The sequence below is a fragment of the Onychomys torridus genome, chromosome 8, assembly GCF_903995425.1.
Source record: "Onychomys torridus chromosome 8, mOncTor1.1, whole genome shotgun sequence".
In the NCBI taxonomy this organism is placed as follows: domain Eukaryota; kingdom Metazoa; phylum Chordata; class Mammalia; order Rodentia; family Cricetidae; genus Onychomys; species Onychomys torridus.
The window spans coordinates 57936620-57958528 of NC_050450.1; the positions used below are offsets into that span (position 1 = coordinate 57936620).

The window sequence follows — 21909 nt, forward strand, 5'->3', positions numbered from 1 at the left end:
TCTCATTATATCTCGTACTTTCTGTGGGAGATGGGTCACCATGGCCTGCACTGACTTCTCATTATATCTCGTACTTTATGTAGGACATGGGAAGGATGCAGACATTGGGGTGGCGGGAACTCCAGCACCTTGCACAGTGAAAGAGGTAAAATCCGGGCACGGTGTCTGTCACACACTACTGTCCCAGCACTTGGGACTGTAGCAAGAGCATCTTGAGAGCTAGGCCAGCCTGGATGACACAGGGAGTATCAGGCCAGCCAGCACTACATAGTGAGACCTTATGTGACAATAAGAAAAAGCAAGCAAGCAAATAAACAAACACACAAACAAATGAGTTCACTGGTCAACCATTTAGGAAGAATGGTAACCCTGGATAGTGACCAGAGATGGATGACCCCATCTCCAGTTTCCTGAGGGAAGGAAAGGGATGTACATCTGGTTGATCAGCTGGTATTCCACATGGGAGCACCTGAGCAAGTCTGCTGGGGAGGGTGTAGAAGCCGAGAGTGGAGAGGTCAATGGTGATTGATCCTGGACCCTTAGCTGGTGCCCACACAGGAGGCACAAAGAGGCATACGGCCACAGGGTTAGGACTTTGATGGCAGGCTGTGAGGAGAGGCAGCTAGCTGCCAACACTGATCTGAAGTCAGGAGGGAGGTCCTCACAGAGTCCAGCGGACGGGTGTGTGGACCCAGCTTTGAGGAGATGCCAAGAGGGTAGTGCAGCCTGTAGGAAGCCATCTGGGTCCACCATGTCCACCCCCTTCCGTCCTGGTCCTGCTTCTCCCTTGAGCTTGTTCTCAGCCCAGCGAAGCAGGATGACGTCATTCCCTCGTTTCTAGTGCCCCCTGCCAAAGCACCTGGTGGATCCCAGAGGTCATCCTCTATTGTGTTCTTCTGGCTGTCTCACTGCCAACCTCCGGGCTTTTGCACTGGCTGTTCTTTCTGTTAGCCAGGCATTATTGATTATTTGGCTCAGGGAATCTTTCCATTATTGCCGCGGAGGGATGTTCTGTGAATCAGAAGGATTTTAGCAGTATTCTCTCCACTTCCCACTAGATGCCGGTAGTACATTCCCTCCTTGCCCCGCAACCAAAACCATCTCCAGATGTTGGAAACTGTCCCCTAGGCAGGAGCACGGAATCACCATGGCCCCAAAGCATCTCTCTGCAGCTTCGCCTGCCAAGTCTCCAGACTTCAGCCTGTCAGTGAGGGTCCCTCAATAGCTTATCAAGCCCTGCATCTGGTCCCACCTCAGAACCCCGCCCCCCTTGGGCTTCTCTTCTGTAGCAACCGTTATCATCTGAAACACCACAGGATTTGCTCGCTTAATATCATGTGTCATTTCCTGCTATTTTTTTTAAGAGCTGAGGATCGAACCCAGGGCTAGGCAAGCGCTCTACCAAGCTAAATCCCCCCAACCCCTTTCCTGCTAATTTTCAAAAATAAAGGTACTTTTAAAATTTCTTTAGATTAATTTTATGCACATATGGCTGTGTGCCATGTGTGTGCCTTGTGTTTATGGGAGTCAGAAGAGGACACTGGATCCCCTGGAACAAGCATGGTGGGTAGCTGTGAGCCAACATGTGGATGCTGGTATCGAACCAGGGCTCCTCTGCAAGAACTACAAGTGCTGAGCCCATCTCCCTAACCCTGAATTTTATTTTATATGTATGGGTATTTTGTCTGAATCTGTGTACCATGTGCATGGAGTATCAGTGGAGGACAGAAGAGGGCATCATAGTCTCTGGAACAGGAGTTACAAACAGTTCTGAGCTGCCATGTGCCAAATTGATGCCGGGTCCTCTGGAAGAGCAGCCAGTGCTCCAACCACTGAGCACCTCTCCAGCCCCCATTCCCACTAAAACATAAGGCCTCCGAGATCCCAGAGTCTGGTAGCTTTACATGCTGACATAGCCCAGTGTCAAGAACTGCACCAGCATGTAGTAACATAAAAACCACTAATTCTGCTGGGCGGTGGTGGGACAGGTCTTTAATCCCAGTACTCAGGAGACAGAAGCAGACAGATCTCTTAGTTCAAGACCAGCCTGGTCTACAGAACAAGTTACAGGACAGCCAGGGTTGCACAGAGGAACCCTGTCTTAAAAAACAAGAAAATACTACAGAACAACTTAATGAACTGGACTACCTAAAGGAGGACCTGGGTGAGTTTAGCACATGTTTTCAAATTTTCTTCCTTCCTTTTTTTTTTTCCCCCAAGACCAAAAGGTTTCTCTGTGAAACAGTCCTAGCAGTCCTGGAACTCGCTCTGTAGCCCAGGCTAGCCTCGAACTCACAGAGATCCGCCTGCCTCTGCCTCTTGAGTGCTGGGATTACAGGTGTGCACCCTGCTCCCTTCCTTTCTTTAATATCAGGCTTTTTCTTTTAGGCTACCACCCAGCTCCCAAATCATGACAGAGACTCTTCATTAGCTCTGAGTGCTCGGCCTGGCTTAGGCTCATTTCTGGCTAGCTCTTTCAACTTAAATTAACCTGTTTCTCTTCATCTACCTTTAGCCTCAGAGCTTATTACCTTTCTTACTTCTGTATAACTTACTTTCGCTGCATCTCTATGTCTGTCTGTCTGTCTGTCTGTCTGGCATTTGCCTGGTTTCCTACCCTGGGCATGTCCCTCATTCTCTCCTCATTCTTTCTTTCTTCCTCCTCTCTCTCTGAGCCTAGAGTTCTCCCATTTATTCTCTCTGTCTGGCATCCTCATCCATCTCTCTCCTGCCTAGCTATTGGCTGTTCAGCTTTTTATTAGACCAATCAGGTGCCTTAGGCAGGCAAAGTGAAACAGATGCAACACATCTTTACATAAACACACATCCTTACATGTTAAACAAATGCAACACACCTTCAGACAGTTAAAGTAATAGTCCACAACATAAACAAATGTAACACATCTTTGCCCAGTTAAAATAATAAATACTCCACAGTACTTCTTCCTGGTTTTTTGTTTTTGTTTTGATGTTGTTGTTGTTATTTGTAAGATAGGGTCTCACTATGTAGCTCCGGTTGTCCTAAAACTAGGTCTGTATACTCTGCTAGCCTCAAACTCACAGATATCTGCCTGTATTTGCCTCCCAAGTTCTGGGGTCAAAGGTGTGCACTACCACACACAACCAGCACATAATTTCCAGTAAGAGTCATCTTCACAAGTCACATAGTGACTTGTATTTTGAAGTAACTTCAATACCCAGGTGTGGTGGGTTCAGACTGTAGTCCTAAGAAAGCTGAGGCAAGAGGATTGTGAGTTTGAGTCCAGCCTGGGCTACATAGTGAAAACTAGTCTAAACAAGTGATTTTCAATATCTGTGAATTAGCAAGGCCCTTGAGGACCACCAAAGTCTCTATGTCCCATCAGCTGGTAAACATACAAGTATTTTATAGGATCAGGGCTGGGATTTCTCCTATGGTCATTTGATTATTCATGTTCTTCTCCATTCCAAGTCAGGATTACACATGCCGGGCGGTGTTGGTGCACGCCTGTAATCCCAACACTCGGGAGGCAGAGGCAGGCGGATTTCTGGGAGTTCAAGGCCAGCCTGGTCTACAGAGCTAGTCCAGGACAGGCTCCAAAGCTAGAGAAACCCTGTCTCGAAAAACCAAAAAAAAAAAAAAAAAAAAAAAAGTCAGGATTACAGACATTTAAATATTTGGGGGTAAAAAAACAAACAGGATTAGGTGACAGGCAGGAAGTCAATCATAAGGATGCAGGCAGGAAGTCAATCATAAGGATGAGAGAAATTTCTAAATGCTATAAATGCTCTAGTTTTGGGGGGGGGTATTGGGTGTCAACTCTTTTTTTTTTTTTTTTTTTTTGAGACAGTCTCACTATGTAGCCCTGCTTGGCCTGGAACTCACTGTGTAGATCAGGGTGCCCTCAAACTCACAGAAATCTCCCTGCCTCTGCCTTCTGAGTGCTAGAATTGAAGGTGTGACACCATGCCCAGCCATACTGGCTTTTAAAAAAAATGAGGGGCTGGAGAGATGGCTCAGCAGGTAGGAGCACTGGCTGCTCTTCCAGAGGACCTGGGTTCGATTCCCAGCAACCACTGGCAGCTCACAGCTGTCTGTAACTTCAGTTTCAGGGGCTCCAACTCCCTTTTTTTTACCCCCATGGGCACTAGCATACACATGGTGCACATATATACATGCAGACAAAACACTCATATACATGAAATAAAAAACAAGAAGAATGAGAAGTAGTAGTGGCTCACGTCTGTCATCCCAGAGCTCTGGCGGGGGACCGTCTTAGCGGTCTAAGTCAAAGCTGACCCAGTGAATTCCAGGCCAGTCTGGGCTGCAAAGTAAAGCTGGGTCTCAAAACGCAGAGGGGGAGAAGGGGAGGGGGATATCAAAGAAAACAAAAGGCAAAGCAAAGGGAGGCGGTCATAAACCAGCAGCCTGTGTCTGAAAGGCTGTGATGTCATAATTGCCTCACGTGTTGGTCAGGGCTCCGCACAACTGCGTTGATCTTCCCTGTCGTGAAGTAAGAAGCTTGAGTGGGTGTGTAACATGACCGCCCAGATGCCCTTGATTAATTGCAAGCCCCTGCTCAAGAACACACCTCCTCACCTTGGTACTGGGATCACAGCAAAAGACAATACTTCCAGTCCTCTCAGAGGGCGAGGTAAAGACACCTCCCTCCGATCCTGGGAGGTGAGTCAGGAGGCTTCTCAGAAACACCCTCTCTGCAGGGGGTTGCACTGCCTGGCTGGGTACTGAGGTTAGTAATGAGGTTTGACCTTGTAACTGAGCCCTGGGCTCTGTCTTCAGAGACTAAGATTCGTCTGAAGGACAAGCAGAAAGTCCCTCTGCCCAGCCTTTTTTTTTCTCCTGCAGTTTGAAGCCTGAAGGTGAGGTGGGCAAGGTGGCCATGGGGCTTCCAGGAAGTCCCTGCAATTGCCACACACAGACTTTGCTTCCTATGGATTTAAAGAAGTTGGGCTCAAAAACTCTGAAGAAAGCTAAAGGTTCATGAGTATTCAAGTCTGGGCAGTAAACCTCCTGCACCAAGCCTGCCCCGGGGTTCCTACAAGGTAGAGTAACGGAGACCCAGTGGCCTGAGATTGAAGTGTTTCATGAGATACAACACTTTGGGTGTTAAAGCTGTGAATGTCCCAGGCACAGTAAGATGAGTCACCTGACCTGTTTCAAAGGACACTGAAGAACTCACACACACGTATGGTGTGTGAACTTTGAGGGACATAATGAGTGTCTTGCCAAAGAGGTGTTCCCGATGGTCATCTTCCGTTTCCCTGCTGCATGCCAGTGGTGTTCGCTTGGTTTGTAAATTCTCAAAATTTTCAGAACTTCCAAGCAGCAGAGGCACGTAAAATTTAGGTAGCTTGAGGAGCTGGAGCAGTGGCTTAAAGTTAAGATGCTTTTGTGAGAGATTGACCAGGCTTGGATTCCAGCACCAGCAAGGCAGTGCACAGGCATCTGTAACACCAACACATGGGGATACGACGCCCTCTTCTGGCCTCTACTGGCACTGCGTGTATGTGATGCACATACATACAAGCAGGCAAAACACCCATACACATACAATAAAAATAAATGAATCTAAAATAGAAAGCTCCCGGGACTTGCTCCTTTCTTGTGTCCGTCATGAAGTTCAAAGTGTGATACACCAAGCATGTGAATGGAGTTTTCCTCCTTGGACTGCAGGACTGAAGGATGATGGAGAAGGGAATCTCTTGTCTCATTCCTTACACCTAATGAGTTCTCTTTACTTTTTGGTAATTGCTGGATTTTATAGTTTAATTCAGTACCACAAGGCGGACATCGACTGTTTCAGCACACTGACTGTCTTCACACAGCTGTTTCCAGAGAGGGTTAACTGAGGATACCTGGTGCGTGTGGAATGTAGCCTGAGGTGAATGAGAATCGAAAAGAGGCTGGACACGGTAGCACACTCATTTTAATCCCAGCACTCAGGAGGCAGAGGCAGGTGGATGTCTGTGAGTTTTGAGGACAGCTGGGTCTACATATCAAGTTCTAGGACAGTCAGAGCTACATAATAAACCCTGCCTCAAAAATAAATAAGGGGCTGGAGAGATGGCTCAGTGGTTAAGAGAGCTGACTGCTCTTCCAGAGGACCAGAGTTCAATTCCCAGCAACCACATGGCAGCACATGATGTCTGTAACTTGAGTTTCAGGGACCTAACACCTTCACACAATGCACACAAAATAAATTAAAAAAAAATAAACAAACCTGACTCAAAATACAAAAAGCCAGGTGGTGGTGGTGGTGGTGGTGGTGGTGTGGTGTGGTGGCACATGTCTTTTAATCCCAGCACTCAGGAGGCAGAGGCAGTCGGATCTCTGTGAGTTCGAGGCCAGCCTGGTCTACAGAGTGAGATCCAGGAAAGGCGCAAAGCTACACAGAGAAACCCTGTCTCGAAAAACAAAACAAACAAACAAAAAACAATAAACAAAAAGAAAGAAACAAAGAAATCTGTTTCCTGCTGTGTAGTCCCCTGGAACTCCCAAGTTGGGTAATTGCCACCCTGCTTGCCTGACCTTGACCTTGATGTCCTCCCTATGCTGATTCCCTGCTGGTCTCCACTCTCCTGAATGCTTAAGGAAGTTCCTTGTTTGAGTATCCTGCATTTGGTGTAAACAGCTTAGATGCAAGAATGTAGAACATTCAGTAGCGAACTTCTGCCCTCCGGGGTTCCTCCCTTTTGCTGTAAGCCTGTATTTAAGGTTCCCTCCCTTCTTGAAGAAAAGGCATTCGGCATCCTCAGGCAGGAATGACTCGCTGTCTTTTGTCCCTGTTTTTCGATCCACAGCCCCTCGCTCGCTCGCTCGGACATGGTAAACGGGTGGTGGTTGAGCGGGCGCTACCACAACACACTATTAGGATAAGAATTTATACTGTATCAAGTTGATAATAGAAAAATTTAAAGAAATTTTTTTAAAAAGTAGCCGGTACTTGGGAACTGGAAGCAGAAGGATCAGGAGTTCAATGCCAGCCTCAGGTACATAGCAAGCTTAGTGCCTGCCTGAGCTACATGAGACCCTGTTGAGGAATGAAACTCACGGATGAGAGACACTCCATGTAGTTGGGGCCTCCTACCATGTCAGTATAAAGGTACAAAGGAAGTATAAACTCCCCAGAACTAAGACCCACTTCAGGGGCTGGCCCACACTTAAGACCCCAGGTACTTAGGAGGAAGATCTGGTATTAATCCTATGGAGGGAACATAGAAAGTCCTTGTCTCAAAGCACCGGAAAATCCCAAAACAAGAACACATCTCAAGGAAGGAAGTAGGGAATAAAGAAAGTTCACTTGACTCTGGAGAAACTCGAATGTTTTCTGAGGGAAGACTCTCGGTAAGCCAGCGCCCCGCAGCTTGTACTCACGCTTGACCCTGCCCGTCGCCCAAGTGAACTCAACGTTCAAAGGGTTCTGGGGTGTAGAGAGAGCTCACAAGCTCTCTCTGGAAGTTTGTGCTCAGGTCAAGGGATCAAAGATCCCCCACAGACAGGGTTCCGAGGGAAAGAAGAGCTCACAAGCAAAAGCTACAAGCCAGCCAGGCACGGTGAAGGCTGGTAGACAGGCGGATGTAGAGCTTCCAAGGGGCCTCCAGTAAAGACGACTGTTTTCATTGAAATGTGAGTGGCCAAGCTTGGTGGTGCAGGTAGGTCATCCCAGTCACTAGGGAGGCTAAGAAGGTCATAAATTGACGGTCCACTAAAAATTCTAAAAATTAAAAACTACTTTCCACCATAGCTTTTTTTGGTTTTTTTTTGGTTTTTTTTCCCTAATTGGGCTGGAGAGATGGCTGAGCAGTTTAGAGCACTTGTTCTCTTTCAGAAGACGTCCCAGGGCACCTGACAACCTCCCCTGGCCTCCATGGTGTACATACCTACACACAGGCAAAACACTCAAATGTGAAACAAATTAATCTGAAACCTTTTAAAAAATTATTATTATTATTTTGATACAGGATCTCAAGTAGCCCAGGCTGGCCTTGCACTTGCTATGTATAAGAGTCTAATCTTGGGGCTGGGGAGATGGCGGTTAAGCGTACTGTTTGCTCTTCCAGAGGACCCAAGTTCAATTCCCAGCGCCCACATGGCAGCCCACCGCTGCTGTCTGTAACTCTAGTTCTAGGGGACCCAGCGCCCTCATATGGACATACCTGCAAGCAAAACACCAATGCACATAAAAATAAGGCTGGGCGGTGGTGGCGCACACCTCTAATCCCAGCACTCGGGAGGCAGGGTCAGGAGGATCTCTGTGAGTTCGAGGCCAGCCTGGTCTACAGAGCGAGTTCCAGGAAAGGCGCAAAGCTACACAGAGAAATCCTGTCTCGAAAAACAAAGTAAATAAAAAATAAATAAATAAATCATTTTTTTTTTAAAGAGGCTAATCTTGAACTCCTGATGTTCCTGCCTCTACCTCCCAAGTGCTGGATTGCAAATGCCCGCTGTGACGTTATTTAAGGCGAGTGGAATGTTTTCTGTTGGCTGATATAAATCCTTGTCCTTCCAGACGGTTGCACTCTGTCACTCTGACTTAGGATTCTGGATGCTGAGAGTGAGTAGATGTGTCACGTGTCACGTTGCAGCTGGGGCTGGAGACAGCAGGATCAGCTCCATTAGCTTCTCCTTCGGGAACTGTAGACGAGGAGGTCCCAGGCAGGGCTGGCCCAGGGGAGGCCTGAGAAAGCCAGCTACCTGTCACTCAGATCCCACTCAGATCGTCTCTTTCCCTAGTAATGCCTGCCTAAACCAACAGGCCTGCAAAGCGAGCCACAGGCCTGGAGCCTAAGCAGGGAGGTGTCTAGACAGGCCAAGCAGATGATTATACATATATTTTAATAACAAGTTAGGACTTTGGGAAAGGTTAGAATGTGTGTGTGTGTGGGGGGGTGTTTTTTGTTTTGTTGTGTGCGTGTGTGTGTGTGTGTGTGTGTGTGTGTGTGTGTGAACTGAAATTAACTCAGTGGGTAAACAGGTGAAGCCCCCCAGCTAAAGAAAACGGGGACTGCCAGTGGCCCACGCCTGTAATCCCAGCACTCAGTGGGAGGCAGAGGCAGGCGGATTGCTGAGTTCAAGGCCAGCCTGGGCTACAGAGTGAGATCCAGGACAGGCACCAAAGCTACACAGAGAAACCCGGTCTTGGAGAAAGAAAAAAAAAAAGAAAAAGAAACAATAAGAAAGAAAGGAAGGACGGGAGGGAGGGAGGAAGAAGAAAACAGTGACTTAGCTGCACAGTGGTGGTACACTCACTCGCCTTTGATCCCAGCACTAGCGAGGCAGAGGCAGGGGTGGGGGTGGGGAGGTGGGGTGTGAGGGATGGTGAATGTGCCCATTACCACATCCACAAAAGTGGGGTGTGTTTGCACCCTGCCTATAATGCTAGCACCTGGGAGGTGAGGCAAGAGGATGAGGAGTTCAAGGCCAGCCTTGAGACTGTCTCAAACAAGAAAACCACAGAAGAGTGAGGGAGAAAGGAAGGTAGAGAGAGCCGACTTCCTAAAATTTATCTGTAAATCTAAAATCAGTATTTTAGGGAGAGGCGGCTGTGGTAAAAAGAACCCAGATTTGATTCCCAGCACCCACATAGCAGTTCACAACCATCTGCAGCTCCAGTTCCAGGGGATCTATCCAACAACCTCTTCTGTCCTCTTCAGGTACCGAACTCACTCTGTAGACCAGGCTGGCTTCGAACTCAGATCTGCCTGCCTCTGCCTCCCCAGTGCTGGGATTGGGTGCGGGCCACCATTGCCTGGCTCTAAGTGTCTTTCTGTTTGGTGATATTGAGGGGCTAAGAGTAAGACAGAGTCCCCTATAGGCAGACAGATAAGGTGAGGGGCCGTAACTAGGGGATAAAGGTGGCTGGAATCTTCCCCACCCTCCTGACTTAGACAAAAGCCTGGTAACTTCAAACCAAGGCCCGTGGCCTTTTTCTCCTGCCAGTGTTGGCCCCTGTGGATGGGCTGGTTTAACTAGTTCAGGCCAGATCAGAGCAGGTTTGCACAACAGTGTGGGCCAGTCAGCCACGGTCCTGTCTTCCTGCAAACTGACCAACCCTCAATTATGGGAGGAGTGCTTGAATTCTACACATTAGTCCTTGACTCTGAGTTACCAATAATGCATCTGTATCTGCTCTAGGAATCACTGCCCATTGGAGTCCAGATTGGAATTCTCTATTTCAAGCTCCTCAGTCTTCCTGTCCTCTGTCTGTCCTATAAGTCTGAATGTGTGCCTGCCTGAGGTTATCTCGTGAATTCATCTGTCCCTGTGTGTGACTGTGTTTGTGACCATGTATCTGTTGCTCTGTCTGTACTGCAGAGGGCAGAAAGCATCTCACCAGGAAGAAATGGGACATTTGACAGGAATCTTTAACAGTTTTACAAGAGATGAACTCAGTGACTCCAACTGACCTCAACTGACCCACACCACATTCATTGACCAATATCCATAAATATGCTTCTGGTTCAGGGTCACAGAGGGATAGATAGATAGCTTAAGATTACAGCTACGCATTAGCTAGGGCTGTAAATGTTCAAGGCACACAAGGTTGGCTGGTACATTGTTCCTTGAAAGAAAGGCAGGTTAAACAGACCGGCAGAGTACACAGTATGTCCTGATAGCCGTCTGTCTGTCTGTCTGTCTGTCTGTCTTTTTTTGGAGCTGAGGATCGAACCCTGGGCCTTGCGCTTGCTAGGCAAGTGCTCTACCACTGAGCTACATCCCCAACCCCCTGATAGCCTTCTTAAGTGAGTTCAAGGTGTGTCATTAACTCTGGCTGGGAGATCCAGCAAAAGTTCTTAAGGATGGAAGAGATATTTTCAAATATTGCATCTCTACAGAGGGAAACCCTTCAGAGACTTTAAAACCCCAGCCCTCCAGGGGATGCTGCTTTGGTTTTCTCTGCTTTACAGAGGGTCTTTCTGTGTATTTGCGGTGTGCCTGTCTCCTCGGCCCTACGTAAAGCGTTTCTTCAACTGCTGGTTCTTTCTGCTCCCGTCTGTTTGAGATTTCTCCACACTACTGAGCAAAGATGAACCCAAATCAAGACCTTAGACAGGGAAGGAAAAATTGTTTACATATAATATATACATATTATATATGCTGTATGTTATCTAATTTTATATATTATATTATATCATATATCATATTATATTATACTATATTATATTAGATGTAATTTACATAATGTATATATATATATATTTTTTTTTTTTGGTTTTTCGAGACAGGGTTTCTCTGTGTAGCTTTGCGCCTGTCCTGGAACTGGCTTTGGAGACCAGGCTGGCCTTGAACTCAGAGATCCGCCTGGCTCTGCCTCCCAAGTGCTGGAATTAAAGGTGTGTGCCACCACCACCCGGCTCTAAAATTTTTCTATTTTAAAAAATATTTTGTAATTATTTAGCACATTATACAATGTTGCTGCAGGCCGCAGAAATATATCATAAGAACTCAGCTGGTTATGGCAAAGTCACTACCTGGAGGGATCAAGGAATTCCTCCAGAGGAAGATAAATTCCAGGGAGCTTTTGGTGTTACTTGGCTTGTTATATATCAGCTGTCTTCTGTTATGAAAATCATGTGTGCCTTCATAGTTTTCCCAATTGACTTTTCCCTAAGAAGGGCTAACAGTGTGGACTGATCACTCTCTGGTCATACACATTCCCAGGTATTTGGAGAACAGCCTCAGGAAAGGCTTTCTCTGGAATCAGATATCTCCCTTGGCCACTTTCAAGGACAAACAGTGATAACAGCCCTGGTGCAAGTCTCCTGACTCAAGGTAAATTCCACAAGGAGACACCACCTAGGTCAGGTGGACGTTAAGTAATAGCTTTACACAATTTAGCTCAGACCCTCCTTTCTTGTTTTTTGGGTTTTTTTTGTTTTGTTTTTTTGTTTTTTTGTTTTTAAACTGAGGATCGAACCCAGGGCCTTGTGCTTGCTAGGCAAGCACTCTACCACTGAGACTTCCAGGGCACAGGGACAGAGAAAAAAGAATGGAAGAACTAGATGGGTAAGAACTGGAGAGGAACAAACTGAGACAGGGAAGAACTAGATTGAAGGGCTAGAAGAGAGGACTAGAGGAACGAGATGGAAGATGAGGAAGAGCCAGATGGGGAAGAACAAGATGAGGAAGAATAAGATGAGAGAGAAGGAGATGGGAGAGGAGCTGATAGGGGAAAGAACTAGATGGATGAGAACCTAGAAGGGGCAGAACTAGATGAAGGAATTAAGACAGAACCTGGGGGGGGGGGGACAACAGATAAATGTGAAGAGAAATTGGGTAAGAAAGGAGCTAAAAATGAGAGCAGAGCATAAGCTTGTGGAGAGAGAACTGACGGAATAATAAAGTGTGTGGACTAAGGAGTTTCGTGTACATAGATTCATTTCTTTTCATCAGATTATCAGCTGGTTGTAGATTCTTCCCGGACAATGTATTTTGCTCATATTGACCCTCCATCTCCTCCCTTATCATCCTCTTCATCTTTACCTACCTACTCATACAACTTTGGGTTTTCTCTCCTCCTGCTCCCCAGAGTCCAGTTTGTGATACTCACCTGTTCTTGGGAGTAGAGCCTTCCCTGGAGTAGTCCACCTTGGATGGACCATGAGTCCACCACTAAAGAAGACTGACTGCCTCTCCCAGCAGCTATCAAATGCCCTCCTCTCTCTCACCTCCTTTTGACCTGTCCTGTTCCATGGTTCCCCTTTAAGCCTGTATACCACCGTGTTCTGCCTCCTCTCCCTTAGAAGCCCCCTCCATCCCCCTGCTGCATTGGGTATTTCAAGAGAAACACACAGCTGAAGATTCAGAGCTACATCCACAAAGGAGAGGAAATATGTGACGTTTGTCTTTCTGTGACTGGATTACCTCACTCAAAATAACTGTTTCTAGCTCCATCCTTACTGGCTAATTTTACGTCACCTTGACACAAGGGTCATAGGAGAGGATGCAGACTCAGCTGAAAAACGCCTCCATAAGATCGTAAAAGCAGGCAAGGCTGCTTTTTCTTAATTAGTGATTGATGGGGGAGGGCTCAGCCCATTATGTGTGGGGCCATCCCTGGGCTGGTGGTCCTGGGTTTTATAAGAAAGCAGGCTGGGCAAGCCAGTAATCAGCACTCCTCTGCATCAGCTCACTCCTCCAGGTTCCTGCCCTTCGTGAGTTCCTACCCTCACTGCTTTTGATGAAGAACTGTTACGTTCGGAGCTTTGAGCAAAATAAACCCTTCCCCCTGCCCCAAGTTGTTTTAGGTCATTGTGTTTTATCACAGCCACAGTAACCTTAACTAAGAGACCCTCCGTTTGAGACAAGGGTCTCTCTGAGTTGCCCAGGCTAGCTCCAAATTCACTCTGTAGTTGAGGCAGGCAAGCCTTGAACTTATAGGCTTGTGACTTTAAATACCCCGGCTTCTAACACAGTGATAACATGTTGTCTGCCGTGCTAAGTGCTAGCAGGCTGCTATGAACGCGTGTTCACCACGCTTCACTCGGACATGAGTTATACTGCGGCTGGCCGTGACCTCAGGGCTAATGTATTAACAACACAGACTAAACAGTAAAACAAGGTCATCTACTGCTCAGCTGATGAAAAGTTTGGAACCACAAGATGACAGGAACTTGTGGGGCTTTTTAAAGAGCTGTGAAAAAAAGTACTTGCTCCCAGAGTGTTTACGGCAACTGTATCAAACCGCACTATTGGAAACCAAAAAGACCAACTATGTGTACCAACAAAAAACCCTAGAACTGAAAAAACAATGTCGTCCACGGAAAGTTCATTGGATAGGTTTAAATAGTATAGATGACAGAAAAATCAGGGGGAAATTTAAAGAGATGAGAGGTGTTTGTTAAGACTGCATCTCTCTCATCAAGCAGCCCTGGCTAACTCCATTTGCTATGTAGCCAAGACTAGCTTTAAACGCTGCATCTTCTAGCCTCACTTCCCAAGTGTTGGGATTACAGACATACACTGCCATGCCAGATATGAGAAGTTGGACATGGTGCACATGATTATAATTATTGGACTTGGAAGGCTGATGTAGGACCATGAGTTCAAGGCCAGCCTAGGTTACACAGCAAGACCCTGTTAACTGCTTCCCAGGACGGAATAAACAGGCAAACCACATTCCACCCCTCCCAACACAAACAAACAACAGAAAGAAAAAGAAAAATACCCCTAGAAAGTCATGTTATAGTTAGTGGGCTCTCAGAAGAGCAAGGCAGAAGTCACATGTGGTAATGTACACCTGTAATCCCAGGACTTTGGAGGCAGAGGCAGGAAGATCAAAGTAATTTTCAGGTCAGCCAGGGCTGCGTAGGGAGATCCCATGTCAAAAAAATCAAAACCAACCCTAAAATATTTAAATAATTTGATTTATCAAATAAGTTAAAAGATATAGGTTTACAAAACAAAACAAAAAACACCTGTAGAGAGCCCCATACAAAGTGAGAAAATAATGTGTGGGAACGCTGTGGTGGTTGATTTTGTGCTATGTATGACTATATGAAGGATGTCCAAACAGCTAGCAAAACATGGCTTCTTAGCGTGACTTTGAGGGCATTGACGGAAGAGACCAGTATTAGGCTCAGTAGACGGTGTGAAGAGTGTTTCTGGCCAGCCCTAGGGCATCACCTGATCCGTGGAGAGCAGGGAGGAGCCCATTCCCTCCTTATGAGCATGATGGCCATCTTCTTCTGACTTTCGCCATGGGAGATTCTACTTCTCGGATATTCAGATTCTGAGGCTGATGCTGGTTTCATGTTCAGCTTCTCACTCAGGCTGAATGATGCCACCAGCTGCCTGGATTTTTGGGTTACACTTTGAAAATCATGAAATCCTTGGTCTGCATAATTTTGTGTCCTCCATTTGTGTGTGTTGCCTCCAACTACTTCCTCTTCTCTGGAGGACCCCGAGTAATCCATCACACTGTTGAAAACCAAAGATAAAAAAGAATCTTGAAGGCGCCAGAGAGGAGCACTGTAAAGAAGCTGAAGAAGTAGTGAATCCAGAGGCCAAGAACATTGAGTCAGAAATGATGAAGGCTTGGGGCTGGAGAGATGGCTCAGAGGTTAAGAGCACCGACTGCTCTTCCAGAGGTCCTGAGTTCAATTCCCAGCACCCACATGGTGGTTCACAACCATCTGTAATGAGATCTGGCACCCTCTTCGGGCCTGTAGTCATACATGCTGTGATGTAATAAATAAATAAATCTTTAAAAAAAAGTAAACAGAACAAACAAACAAACCAACAAACAAACAAAAACCCACCAAGTCAGAAATGATGAAGGCCAAAATTTGGTAGGAAATGCTTGAAAATGCTACAAGAGAAACAAACCTGTTGCAGCAGCAGCTGCGATCTTAGGAGGGCAGAATAGACAACCGTGGAAAAGAAAACACTTACCTAACCAGCAGCACTGGTGGACAGGACTGTGCAAATCGAGTTTCCTCTGCTGAGGCAATGGGATGAAGAGAATGCTTAGGCCCTCGGAAGGAACAAACGCAGCAAGGGAAACACAAAACACTACTGTTTGCCTCTTTCAATTTTTATTGCATTTTAAAGTTTGTTTTTGTTTGTTTGCTTTTTTTTTATTTTTTATTTTTAGACAGGGTTTCTCTGTGTATCCCCTGGCTGTCCTGGAACTCACTCTGTAGACCAGGCTGGCCTCAAACTCACAGAGCTCCGCCTGCCTCTGGCTCCTGAGAGCTGGGACTAAAGTAAAGGTGTGCACCACCGTGCTTAGCCTGGCACGGCTTTTCTTCTTTTCTTATTTGAGGTGTGTTCAGATTCTGAGTTTCTCTAAAATTGTAGTGACTCAACCACAGGACTGGGGACATTGCTTCTGAGGCCCTTTCTTCAATGAGAAAGTTCAGTTCCAACTGGACAAAGTTACCTAGCCCTAGAATTTTAGCCCTAGTACATTACCTAGAAAAATAAATGCCCAAGTTTTTTGTGTTTTTATTTGCTTCTTTGTTTGTTTTTCAAAAAGGGTTTCTCTGTGTGTAGCCCTGACTGTCCTGGAACTAGTTTTTTGGTTCTTTTAATTCTGTTTTGGTTTTTTGTTTTGTTTTAAAGATTTATTATTATTATTATTATTATTATTATTATTATTATTATTATTTTGAGCTGAGGATCGAACCCAGGGCCTTGCGCTTGCTAGACAAGTACTCTACCACTGAGCTAAATCCCCAGCCAAGATTTATTATTTTTATATGTATGAGTATATTTATCTGCAAGTAGGTATGTGCACTGAATGTGTTGCCTGGTGCCTTCAGAAGCCAGAAGAGGTGCCATATCCCCTGAACTGGAATCAAGGACAACCAGAACGAGGTGCCAGACCCAAACCTGGGTCCTCCACAAGAATAGCAAATGCTCTTAACCACTGAGCAATTTCTCCAGCTCCTTATTGCAATAAAATATTGATGATTTTAAGTGTGTGTGTGTGTGTGTGTGTGTGCCTGCCTCAGTGTGTGCTTGTGCAGGTGAATGCAGGTGCTTTCAGAGGTCCTGGAACTAGAGTTAAGGGCTCCGTGACCCTTCTGACACATGCCGGGATTGAGTTCGGGTCCTCGGCAGGAGCAGCACATGTGCTCTTATGCACTGAATCATCTTTCCAGCCCTTTATTACTTAAAAATAAATGTGTGTGTGTGTGTGTGTGTGTGTGTGTGTGTGTGTGTGTGACGCGCACATGTGGAAGTCAGAAGACAGCTGTGGCTGTTGGTTCTCTCCTTGCACGGAGAGCATCCCCAGCGACTGAAGTCGGGGCGTTAGTCTTGCAAACACCTTCACCTTCGATAGCCCAGAGGCCAGTGGTCCATTTAATTTCTTTAAACATTCAGTCTAAGTAAGCATTTGGAGCTAAATAATGTGCCCAGCTTGATGAAACTGTTAAGTGAAGAAACCTTTCAAAAAGGGAGCAAAACAAGAAGCGATACTTCTAAGAACAAAAACAAATCAATTAAAATTCAATCATGTAACAACAGTCAACAATCTCCTTTTTTTGTTGTTTTTTTTTTTTCGAGACAGGGTTTCTCTGTGTAGCTTTGCGCCTTTCCTGGAACTCACTCTGTAGCCCAGGCTGGCCTCAAACTCACAGAGATCCATCTGCCTCTGCCTCCCGAGTGCTGGGATTAAAGGAGTGCGCCATCACCACCTGGCCAACAATCTACTATTTCATTCTTCATTCATTCATTCATTCGTTCGTTCGTTCGTTCGTTCATTCATTCATTCATTCATTTGCTGTATGGAAAATGTATAGCAGTACTCCAACAGTGCATCACTTCTTTTCAACATCTTGCTCGGCGGTTTCCTTCGTCCTTTTTGCTGAGATGCCGAAGAGCCAGGCATTGGCCCTAGCCACGAAGACCGGCAAAAGCCTTTAAGTTCCTCTCTTCTGTGACGACTCTGGCTTTCTCCGTCTTGTAGACTTTCTGGATGGGCATCACAGGTCCTGTTTTGATGTCTGAGGGTTCGATTCTCCAGCAGAACAATCTCCCTTCTTTGGGGAAGAGTATGAAGTCAGAGAGGAACTCCTTCAGGCGCTGCGCATTGACCTGTATGGCTCAGTGGATTGTTTCGTCTCCTTGGGTCCACAGAGATGCCGCTGGTGCGAGCCATTTTCCTGTGGATACCAGCCACCCCGAGTTCTTCCAGCCAGCTCACTCTAGGGCACCTCACCCTGGGCCTGCTGGGATCCCAGGGGGGCGAAGGGTAAAGCCGCACTCTTCACCTGCTGGGCCTTGTATCTGCGGATCTTGCGTGCTGGCTGGTTAAACCAAGTGTCCACTCGCTGCTGTCAATTCTTGTGTAAGTGGGACTTGAGGATCAGGCCATTTCGGCTGGGCGCCACGGCTGCCCCCTGTGCGGGAGAACAGCCAAGCCGAAAGGCTATTTATTTCAGACAAGGTTTCACTATGTAGCTGCGACTGGCCTGGAACTTGCTATGTTGATCAGGCTGGCCTCAGGCTTACAGAGATCTGCTTGCCTTTGTGTCTTGAGCACTGGGATTAAAGGCTTGTACCACCATGCCCAGCAGTTAATTATTTTTAAAAGGGGAGAGGTGCAAGATGGCTCAGTGGATAAAGGCACCTGCCACAGAGGCTGAAGCCTGAGTTTGACCCCTGGAACCCTGGGAGAGAACCAACTCTCACAAGGTGTCTGTTGAACTCCACTGGCACCATGGTGCACGCACGCACACGCGAGTGCACACACACACACACACACACACACACTAAATAAAATGTAATAATAACAGAGTTGGAGATGGCTCACAATCAGTAATGATAAAAGCTGGGCACGACACACTTGTAATTCTGACATTTGAGGGAGGGCCTTAAGCAAGAAGATTTCAAGTTTGAGGCCAATGTAGGCGACACTGTTTACCTCAAAGTTTCATAACATTATTCATCTGTTTTTATTATAGTCTCACTGTAGCCTGATTTGGTCAACTTCTCTATGGAATCACAGCTAGGCTCATACTGGTAGCACTCTTACTGCCTGGCCTCCAGAGTGCTGGAGTTACACAGGTAAACCACCATGGCCAGCTTTATAAGTTGAAGGTTCCTGTATAATAAGATCTCTTATCAAATTAGATAAACTTAGTAACTTGACGAAAGTTCTGTTTTTATTTATGTATTTATTGAGCCGAGGATCGAACCCAGGGCCTTGTGCTTGCTAGGCAAGCGCTCTACCACTGAACTAAATCCCCACCCCGAAAGTTCTATTTTTAAAAAATTTAAAAATGTAATTCAATTTTTACTTTATGTGTATGGGTGTTTTGCTTGCATGTATGTCTATGTCCCACATGCATGTCTGGTGCCTTTTGAGGTCTGAGGAGGGCGTTAGAGCCCCTGGAACTGGAGTTAACCGATGGTTGTGAGCCACCATGAGGATACTGAAAATTGAAGCCAGGTGCTTTGCAAGAACAAGTGCTCTTAACCACCGAGCCAGTTCTCTAGGCTGAACTTTTTATTTATTTAGTTTTTATAATTTATTTATTCTTACTTCATGTGCGTTGGTGTTTTGCCTGCATGTATGTCTGTGAGGGTGTCAGATCCCCTGGAACTGGAGTTACAGACTGTCGTGAGCTGCCATGTGGTTTGCTGGGAATCAACCCAGGTCCTCTGGAAGAGCAGTTGGTGCTCTTAACTGCTGAGCCATCTCTCTAGCCTGGAAGTTTTAATTAATTAATTAATTAAATTTTTTTGAAGATTTATTTATTTATTATGTATACAGCATGTGTCCCTGCAGGCCAGAAGAGGGCACCAGATCTCATTACAGATGGTTGTGAGCCACCATGTGGTTGCTGGGAATTGAACTCAGGACCTCTGGAAGAGCAGTCGGTGCTCTTAACCTCTGAGCCATCTCTCCGGCCCCTGGAGGTTTTATTTTAAAACAAACATTATAAGACTGGAGAGATGATTGCCCAGCGCTCTCCTAGAGAACTTGTTTGGTTCTCAGCACCCACATGGCGGCTCATAACCATTCATAACTCCATTTCCAGAGGTCCAACACCCTCTTCTGACCTCTGTGGACACCACACATGCGTACACATACGCACATGGAGGCAAAACATTCACACACGTGAACAAGTCTGAAAAAAAAATAGGAAAATATTTTTAAAAGACCAGAGACAAAGATGAGTTCAGTTTCCTTGAACTCCTCATCCTGAAGTAACAGGGAATGGAAGCTTGTAACGGGAGAGTTGGAGAGATGGCTCCCCTGGTAGGGTCTACCCCTCAAACGTGAGGACTTGAGTTCCATCGGCAGCCTTCATGTAAAAGCCAGGCAACACAAGCACACCGAGACATGTGTACACACGGAAAATAAAAGCAAGCAACCCCTTTCATAGATTTACTTCTGAGTGTCTCGGCTTCGTGTATGTGTGTGTACCAAGTGTGTGCCTGGTACCTGCAGAGATCGGAAGAGGGCATTAAATTCCTAACAGCTATCAATCACCTTGTGGGTGCTTGGTAAGAGAACCCAGGTCCCCTGTAAGAGCAGGCCACAGTTCTTACCCCAAACTCTCTCCAGGCCAGTGACTCCTGGTTTGTTTTGATGTTGTCTGTTTTGTAGCCCTGGCTGTCTGGGAACACTCACTCTGTAGACTAGGCTGGCCTCGAACTCACAGAGATCCCTTTAGTGCTAGGACTAAAGGCATATGCCACCACTGCCCGGCTGTTTTTTAAATTGTGTGTGTGTGTGAGTGTGTGTGTGTGTGTGAGTGTCTGTGTCCTAAAGGAGTCGTTGGAGGCCAGGTGGAGTTCAATTCCCTGGAGCTAGAGTTATGGGTAGTTGTGAGTCACTGCCTGATGTGGGCTGAAAACTGAACTTGGGTCCTCTGCAAATGCAGTGAACACCTTTGAAAGGATTCATGTCGCCGGGTGTTGGTGGCACACGCCTTTAATCCCAGCACTCGGTAGGCAGAGGCAGGCGGATCTCTGTAAAATAAAAATATCAAAATGGGAGTAGGGAGAGCTGGAGATGGCTCAATGGTTAAGAACACTTGTTCTTTCAGAGGACCTGGGTTTGGTTCCCACACCCACATAGTCCAGACGATCCAACACCCTCTTCTGATCCTTGGGCACCAGGGACACACTTGGTGCACACACACATATGCAAAAACACTCATACACATAAAAAACAAACCTTATGGCACACGTCTTTCATTCCCAGTACTCCTGAGGCAGAGGCAGGAGAATCTCTGTGAGTTGGAGCCTGGTCTGCAGAGACACAATAGCCAGTCAGGATTATACAGACACTGTCTCAAAACAAAGTAATTTTTTTTTTGAGACAGGGTTTCTCTGTAGTTTTGGTTCCTGTCCTGGAACTCTGTAGACCAGGCTGGCCTCGAACTCACAGAGATCCGCCTGCCTCTGCCTCCCGAGTGCTGGGACTAAAGGCGTGTGCCACCACTACCTGGCTAAAACAAAATAATTTTTTAAACAAATCTAAACAATGGGGCTGGAGAGACAGCTGGGTTGACAGCACTGGTTGCTCTTCTGAAGACCTCAGTTCAGTTCCCAGCGCCCACACAGCAGCTACAGTAGTCTGTAACTAGTTCCAGAGGATCCAACACCCTCTCTGGCTTCAAAAGGCAATGCACACAGACAAAATATGCAGGCAAAACACACATACGCTAGGTGGTGGTGGTGGTGGTGGTGGTGGTGGCGGCGGCGGCGGCCGCCCTTAATCTTGGTGAGTTCAAGGCCAGCCTGGGCTGCCAAGTGAGTTCCAGGAAAGGCACAAAACTACACAGAGAAACCCTGTCCTGAAAAACCCAAAAAACAAACAAACAAACAAAAACCCCACATACATATAAATCTTGTTTTAGAGACAGGGTTTTGTTGTTTTTAACAAGTTGTTCTATTTACCAATAAAGACTCGGGAGTCAGATGTTGGGATGAAAACCTGCTAGAGAGAAGCTGAGAAGCAACCAGCTGACCTTGCTTTTTGGCCAGAGACCTAGCAAGGGAGCGTCTCTCCATCAGTCCCAACCCTCCAAAAAACAAACCATCTAAGACCCTCCTTACTTCTCTGCATCTAATGCATTCCTGGCTCCTCTGTCCTCTCCTTGGCTAATTCCTGTCAACTAGTCACCAGCCCCACCCCCAATTCAAGGTTAATTTATTAAGTCTCACAGTGCAACAGAGTTTCTCTGAATAGCCTTGGCTGTCCTGGATCTCTCTCTGTAAACCAGGCTGACCTCAAACTCAGAAATCCACCTGCCTCTGCCTCCTGAAGTGCTATAATTAAAGGTGTTCGCCACAGCTGCCACCACCACCAGGACATAAAAATAAAAAAATTTAAAAAACCAAACCAAGCAGGGCGGCGGTGGTGGTGCATGCTTTTAATCCCAGCACTCGGGAGGCAGAGCCAGGCAGATGTCTGTGAGTTATGGCCAGCCTGGGCTATACAG

At 46.4% G+C, this 21909-nt stretch overlaps 1 pseudogene; it reads right to left on the bottom strand.

The window, feature by feature from the left end:
• Positions 1-17268: 17268 nt before the first annotated feature.
• Positions 17269-18172, bottom strand: LOC118588681 (annotated as a pseudogene).
• Positions 18173-21909: the final 3737 nt, after the last annotated feature.